This window comes from Callorhinus ursinus, unplaced genomic scaffold (genome assembly GCF_003265705.2).
Source record: "Callorhinus ursinus isolate GAN/ISIS: 27379988/994484 unplaced genomic scaffold, GSC_fseal_2.0 scaffold3082, whole genome shotgun sequence".
NCBI classification, from domain to species: domain Eukaryota; kingdom Metazoa; phylum Chordata; class Mammalia; order Carnivora; family Otariidae; genus Callorhinus; species Callorhinus ursinus.
The window spans coordinates 1-6,097 of record NW_027400136.1 but is presented as its reverse complement, the minus strand read 5'-3'; the positions used below and the strand labels follow the sequence as shown (position 1 = coordinate 6,097).

The 6,097-nt window shown below is 58.8% G+C and overlaps 1 non-coding gene across 1 annotated transcript; it reads right to left on the bottom strand.

Annotated features, from left to right (window-relative positions):
- Positions 1–3,355: 3,355 nt before the first annotated feature.
- On the bottom strand, positions 3,356–3,546 carry LOC112819040 (U2 spliceosomal RNA). The gene has a single exon (XR_003206749.1). It is a non-coding gene; the product is annotated as a U2 spliceosomal RNA (small nuclear RNA).
- Positions 3,547–6,097: the final 2,551 nt, after the last annotated feature.

The following is a 6,097-nucleotide window of genomic DNA, read 5'->3' as shown; positions in this document are numbered from 1 at the left end:
TCTTTCTTTCTTTCTTTCTTTCTTTCTTTCTTTCTTTCTTTCTTTCTTTTTCTAGATTTCTTCTTAAGAATTTATTTATTTATTTGACAGAGAGAGAGACAGCGTGAGCACAAACAGGGGGAGCGGCAGGCAGAGGGAGAGGGAGAAGCAGGCTCTCCACTGAGCAGAGAACCCGACGCGAGGCTCGATCCCAGGACCCTGGAGTCATGACCTGAGCCCAAGGCAGCGGCTTAACCGGCTGAGCCATCCAGGCGCCACTAAGATTTTATTTTCAAGTAATCTCTCGGGTGCTCTACTGACCTAGCCAGCCAGCCAGGCGCCCCCCCCCCCCCTTGGATTTTTCTTTAAAAAAGTAGCAGAACAGGGGGCGCCTGGGTGGCTCAGCCGGGTTAAGCATGGGACTCTTGATTTTGACTCAGGCCATGATCTCAGGGTCCTGAGATCGAGCCCCGCCTTGGGTTCTGTGCTCAGCACCGGATCTACTTGAGATCCTCTCCCTCTGCCCCTCTCCCCACTCGCGTGTGCGTGCGTGCTCTCTCTCAAATAAATAAATGAAATCTTTAAAAAAGAAAAAAGGAGCAGAACAGGGGTGCTTGGCTGGCTGTCAGTAGAACATGCGACTCTTGATGTCAGGGTCATGAGTTCAAGCCCTACCTTGGGCCAAGAGCTTACTTTTAAAGAAAGAGAGAGAGAGAGAGAGAGAGAGAGAGAGAGAGAGAAAGCAGAACACACTGACCTAACCACCTTTGATTCTTTGAGTCCACGGGATTGACCCATCATGTCCATGCAGATGATGGTTGGGCACCCATCAGCTAGAGCCCAACACTGAGAGGCGACTGTGATCCGATTCCTGCCCCCTAGGCGTTCATGGTCGCGGGTGGGGTGCAGGGTCACATTTGTATGGAGAATCCTTCTCAAGAGAATGGACGCCCCTTTGGAAAGCGGCAGGCACTACAGAGTGGACGGACCCTCGGACAGAGCAGGGCGCCCAGTGATAAAGCTCTTGTCTTTTCTTACCCTGGGGAAATGGATCTGCCCAGCAGGACATAACCGCCCACGGCCGAGCTGGAGTCCAGGTCCCACCTCACTGGACTCTGGGCCTCCTGCCATCACCACCGGTTCCGACTTAACCAAGAGTCACCTCTTGTGACACCACCCGCCAGGGTGGTGCTTGGTCCTGGGAGTAGAGAGAAGCCAGACACCGTTCCTCTCTCCTCCCCGCCCCCATGCGGGGAGCATCCTGCCCAGGACCCGGATAAGACACCTGGCCAAATGGCCGGAACACCAGGTTCCGATGCACAGAGGACTGAGAGAGATGAACACATGGCTGGGGCTCCCACCTGGCCGTGACCCCCTTGAGGCCCAAGGCCTCTCCCATTTGGCTCCGTGTCCCTACCGGGAGCATGTGATGCATAGTCAAGAAATGCGATGGTGGGGGTGCCTGGGTGGCTCAGTTGGTTAAGCGACTGCCTTCGGCTCAGGTCATGATCCTGGAGTCCCGGGACCGAGTCCCGCATCGGGCTCCCTGCTTGGCAGGGAGTCTGCTTCTCCCTCTGACCCTCTTCCCTTTCATGCTCTCTATCTCTCATTCTCTCTCTCTCAAATAAATAAATAAAATCTAAAAAAAAAAAAAAAAAAAAAAGAAATGCGACGGTGGGATGGAACACAGAGCCAGCTTGAATCGGGAAGGCCTGCCTGACATCGTAGGGGAGCTTAAAGTCAGAATTTCAATGCGAGTCAGAATTTCAGGGCACGTCCACATGAGGGGGGAACCGGGACATTGCAGTCTGAAGCAAGAGTGGGGGGGTCGATTTTGGGGAACGAGGGGACCGGTTTGCATCAGGCTGCCCTGCCCAGCCACCTCCAAGTTACGATCTGGGCCTTGGAACTGCCCCAGGGGACGCTTGCTTCTGGTGGGCTCTTTCCTACCATAATCGCCCCCTCACCCCCTCACCCCCTCACCCCCACACCCCCACGTCCCTTCCCTCACAGGCTCATTCATATCCTGAACTTGGCCAGCAGGTTCAGCTTCTCACAGGAACCCACACCCCTTCCCTCCGCCGCCGCCCCCCCAGGCTGGAACCCTCCTTATTACATCAGACTCTGATCCAATGGACGTCTGTTCACTGCCCACCGTGGAAGGCAGGATCACAGAAGGTCCCGTGTCATCTGTAAGGTGCCCTTACCCCAGGCCCTCCACTCACCACCATAATAAACACACCAACTCAGACTCCTCCCCTTGCTCTCAAAGGGGCCCTTTTTGAATCGGCCTGGGAGCCACCTTGCTCTCCCTGGAAAGCCTCATTATGTGAGCTATAAACCCTTCCATAGCCTCGTGGGGGGCAGGGGTCACCAGTCTCTACATCTAAAACAAATTTGGAGGATGAACTGGGGAAGGGGTCCGCAACCAGATCAATCTGGTTCCGCAGAGCGGCAGCACCCCACAGCAGCTCCGTCCCGCACCGGCTCTCAACAGATCCAGGGACTGGGTCCAAAGGTCTCCCCACTAGACGGGGGTGTGGGGGGTGGGGGGTGGGGGGGGTGGGGGGGGTGGGGGGTGGGAGGGTGTCTCCTGTGTGTGCCAGGCCCAGGGAATTCGTTATTTCCTCATCGGTACACTGTTTACTGAGCGCCTGCGGTGTGCTAAACACGAAGCCAGGCCCGGGACTGTCCTGAAGCGACTTGTGCCAGGATTTGCAGGAGCGCGTCCAACGCTTTCATTGTCACGGGGAATTCAGGGTTCAGAGGAAGCTGACCGGCGGCACCTTCCCAGATGTTCCGAGGAGTGCTTCCGGAGGGCGGGCTTGGAGGGCCACCAGCCTCGGGCCCCCGCCCCAGAGACTCGAATTCGATTGCTCTATGGCGGTGCTGGGGCATGAGTTTGATTAAAGCGAAACCCCTGGAGTTCCCGGAGTGTCACCACGGTGGATAAGCGCTGCCATAGATACATCTGGAGAAACGAGTCTTCTTTCTCTACCGGAGAAGGCCGTGGGACCCTTGACCCCAGCTGCTCGGCCTTTGTTCCGGGCGGTTAAGTGAGGGGCCGGCACAGCGAGGAGAGAACTAGCAGAAGTTGCCGTTAAGATTAAATCACCCAAGATGGAGACCGAGTCAGTTGGGACTGCCCCGTCGCCAAGCCCTCGACCCGTTCAGAGCCAGAGGCTGGACCACGCGGGAACGCAAAACAACCTCTAACCCCGAACAATCAAAACGCGGAAACTCGCTGCTTGTCTCAAGTTGATAAGCGCAGCAACGAGCGGACAATCAAACCGGGGACCCGAAGAGCATGCTTGAAAACGCACCCCACACCGAGAGAGTCTGCTTTTGGCTCAACGGGTACTGCCCCCCAAAGGGGGGGAGGTGCACCGTGCCCGGAAGTACTGCAATACCGGGTCGATGCGTGGAGTGGACGGAGCAAGCTCCTATTCCATCTCCTAACTCCAAAAATCCATTTAATATATTGTCCTCGGATAGAGGACGTATCAGATATTAAACTGATAAGAACAGATACTACACTTGATCTTAGCCAAAAGGCCGAGAAGCGATGCCCGTCGTTCTGTCCTCGCCGCCACCACCCCACCGCCATCCATATTGCACTCACGGTGAGCCATGTCACCCTCTGTCCACATTCCTGGCTCACTATCTTGTGGCGGTCCGCTCCACACGCGCTTGCAGTTGCAGGGATTGCCCCGCGCTCCTGGTGAATTTTCACATCCCTTTCGGCTCCCTCGCGTCCTTCCCTAGAGGATGACCGGCGATTTGCATGCCCCGCCCCGGGGCGGTAGCACTGCGGTCCCGCCCCGCCCTAGCCCCGCCCCCCGGTCCCCGGACCTCCGGCGTCCCAACGCTGACACCCCCCCTTCCCCCACGCCCGGCCCAAAGCTGGGGAGGGGGTGTGTGTGTGTGGCGGGGAGCTCCGGGACCCCAGCGGTCCCCGTGCGCCCGAGAACGCCGCGGGGTCAACGCTGTGCGCCCGGGAGGGGCGCGTCCCCCCGGGCCCCCAGGCACGGCCCCCGACCTTGGGCGGGGAGCGAACTGCGGCCGGGGCAGGAACCTGTGCCTGTGACTGGGAGCCGGCCTCCGCCCTCCCCCTACCCGCCTCCTCTCCAGCCTCCCGCGACTGAGACACCCCCACCCCGCCAGCCACTCCTCGGCCCCGCTCGGTTGGTTCTCCGCAAAGCCTGCACTTAGCCGTAAGGACCGTGAGACTAGCACGGTCGCCCCTCAACCTCATGGACTCCTCAGTGGCGTCAACCCTGCGGGGAAAGAACCCTGATCGCACCACCGCCGCGCGCCGGACGCACCTGCCCTGCATGCAGGCTTTGCTCTCCGTTTGGATCCTCAGGACCCCGGAGTGAGTTGAAGCTGTTCTCACCCTCGCTTCCCAGCTGTGATCACCGAGACCAGAGAGGCTGAGAAACGTGTCCGGTGACCTGCCGCCCTCAGCCTGTCCCAAGACACCGCCTGCGTCTGGAGCACAGGCCCCGCCAGCGGCTGGAGTCTACCGGAGGGAGCCCTGAGAACCGGACGTGGACCTTGGAGGGGAGGAGGGCTGCCGGTCCGACGCACCTGGGTCGGCAGGAGCGAGGCCGCTAACGCGGTGGGGACATTTGCGGTCACCGCCCGGCCCTAGCTCTCGGCTCTGTGCCTCCCGGCCTGGGGGTTTCCCTCTCTCCCGTGGGGGTGGCGACGATGTCTCTTTCACTCGTTCTCGGGGAAGCGCGCGGTCTAGCGGGACCCTAAAGGAAGTTACCTTCCTGACGGATTAGCCCCCGAGGCCCTCTGTGGAAATGTCCGGCGGGAGTCGGCCCTCGAGTAGCCAGCCCTCGGGGAGAAACAGCGATTTGGCCAGTCACTTCTCCGAACTTTCATCTCCTCGCTGAAGGCCAGGCCCTAATAACACCTAACGTGGGGCCTGTTTCGTGCACCCTCCCTCCCCACCCGCCCCCTTCCCCTCCCCCTCCCCCCGTCCCCCAACCCCCCGAGAGGCGCCCCTCTCGGGCCCCAACCTAGTTTTGAGTTTCTCTTGTAGCTGGCACCAGCACCGATAAGATTGGTCGCCTATGCGCTTTGTCCCAGGACCCCGCCTTCCTTCCCACACTCGCCCCGGGCCCCCCCCCCCCCCCCCCCCCCCCCCCCGCCCGCCCCTGGGAAGATCCCACCTGGACTGCTTTTTCTGCCTCTCTGGCCCCGGCACTTAGGCCGGTGCCCAGCACCTAAACATCCCTTGAAGGGATGAGTGAACGGGTGAGGATCCAACCAGGTGAGCCATCAACCCAGCTTACCCCAGCCCCTGGCACAGGGTTATCCCGACGGGCTCTTCCCGCCTCTCCCACACAAGACCTCTCTGCTTGGTTCTGGGGTCTTCAGTAGTCACTTTATGGGTTCCCAGGTATTTGGACCCTCAGACGCTTCCACTCCTTGCAAAGCAACCTCTCCCGCTGACGATACTTTCTTCACCTTCTGGCGCGTGCGTTGGCCTCTCGTGAGTTCACGGGCTCCAGGGTAACTGGAGTCAGAAGACCCTCCCCGCCATGCCCGCACAGATCCACACCCACAGACAGCGGTGCCTGAGCAGCTAAGGCTGGAGCCACTCTCGCCCAAGAGCCACGTGCCTCCAACCAAGGTGTCGCACCCTCGTGGTGGTCCCTGGTACCCTCGCCCTGAGCCATGGATCCGAGACGGGGACTCGAGGAGCACCCTCAGGGTTCTCTAGCAGCATCTGTTTCTGCAGCCTGGCGAACCCAGGAGCGCATCGGACTCTTGGATTTTTGCCAAACCCACACATTACATCTCGGGACCGTTTTCATAGGCATTTCTCTCTTTGTACATCTCTGTTCATCTTTGCGTCTCGGTATGTGAAAAACCACATTTATTATCTTTCCCCTGAACTGCGTGATCTTTGCCTATGTTTTATCCAGTCATTTTTTCTCTTTTCTTTTTCCTTTTGATCCCGTTCTCAGATCTCCTGTGTAATTTGGAGATGAACCCTGCCTGTGGTAGACCGGCATATATTTGTTACCAGTTTCTTTCTTTCTTTCTTTTCTTTCTTTTCTTCCTTCCTTCCTTCCTTCCTTCCTTCCTTCCTTCCTTCCTT